The sequence below is a fragment of the Anopheles coustani genome, assembly GCF_943734705.1.
Source record: "Anopheles coustani chromosome X unlocalized genomic scaffold, idAnoCousDA_361_x.2 X_unloc_32, whole genome shotgun sequence".
Taxonomy (NCBI): Eukaryota; Metazoa; Arthropoda; class Insecta; order Diptera; family Culicidae; genus Anopheles; species Anopheles coustani.
In genome coordinates, this window is record NW_026525140.1 from 53,977 (window position 1) to 55,000 (window position 1,024).

The 1,024-nt window shown below is 49.1% G+C and overlaps 2 non-coding genes across 2 annotated transcripts in view; both read left to right on the forward strand.

Moving 5' to 3' along the window:
- Positions 1-277: 277 nt before the first annotated feature.
- On the forward strand, positions 278-432 carry LOC131270464 (5.8S ribosomal RNA). Its single transcript, XR_009179534.1, has one exon. It is a non-coding gene; the product is annotated as a 5.8S ribosomal RNA (ribosomal RNA).
- Positions 433-919: 487 nt separating this feature from the next.
- Positions 920-1,024, forward strand: part of LOC131270465 (large subunit ribosomal RNA) — a 4,085-nt gene continuing 3,980 nt past the window's right edge. The window contains exon 1 of the ribosomal RNA XR_009179535.1: positions 920-1,024. This exon is cut by the window's right edge and continues 3,980 nt beyond it. This is a non-coding gene — a ribosomal RNA (large subunit ribosomal RNA).

Sequence of the window (1,024 nt, forward strand, 5' to 3'; positions counted from 1 at the left end):
GTTCCTCCCCTGGTCCACGCTGCTTCGGCAGTCCTGGGTAAGATAGTTAGTTCTAGCTTGCCCTATGTGGAAGAGGACACGTAGACTTACTGTGGTGTGAAGTATAAGGTTCAGTTCTCCCCTGGTCCACGCCGCTTCGGCCGTCCTGGGTAAAATGGATTCATCCAGCTTGCCCTATGTGGAATGAGGACACTTTATGCTTCGTCTCTAAGCGGCGGCTTGCTCCTCCCTACGGGGAACGGGTATACGCGCACAGCGGCGGCTTACGCAAGTTAGTCACCCTCGGCAGTGGATCACTCGGCTCATGGATCGATGAAGACCGCAGCTAACTGCGCGTCATAATGTGAACTGCAGGACACATGAACATTGATAAGTTGAACGCATATTGCACGTCGTGGGAACCTACCATGATGTACAGATGACTGAGCGCTTATATTTGAGAAATGTATCGCATACATTTAACTACGCCGTGACACCCGTCACGAGACGTGCACCATGATGTTAACTAGGGTCGCGACGACCCGCTAGCATTAAAGAACCCGTGGTTTACAATATACTGGCATTGGAATTCGAAGTATTTAGAGCGTCCGTGTTCCCGCGTGAGGCGGAAGTACGAGGAGAAGGCGTGCTTGTGGTGTCTGTGGTGGTGTTTACTGATGTCTAGCTTCAGCTTATTTATTTATTTAAATAGAAGCGAAGATGTCAAAGTAGCGTCGAAGCAGCAGCGGTAGCACAAATGATTCAAGTATGGAAGTTGACCAAAGGAACACAAACAAACTAGCGTATGGGCAATGGAAGGTATCAGTGAGTTAAACCACACGCGGGCTAACAGCCCGTTAACCGAGTCCAACGGTACATATTGGACATTGAAACAAAGTAGTCGCAAGCCAGATGTGACGATAACAACCGCAAGGTACATAAGCCTCAGTTCATGTGTGACAACCCCCTGAATTTAAGCATATTAATAAGGGGAGGAAAAGAAACCAACCGGGATTCCCTGAGTAGCTGCGAGCGAAACGGGAGA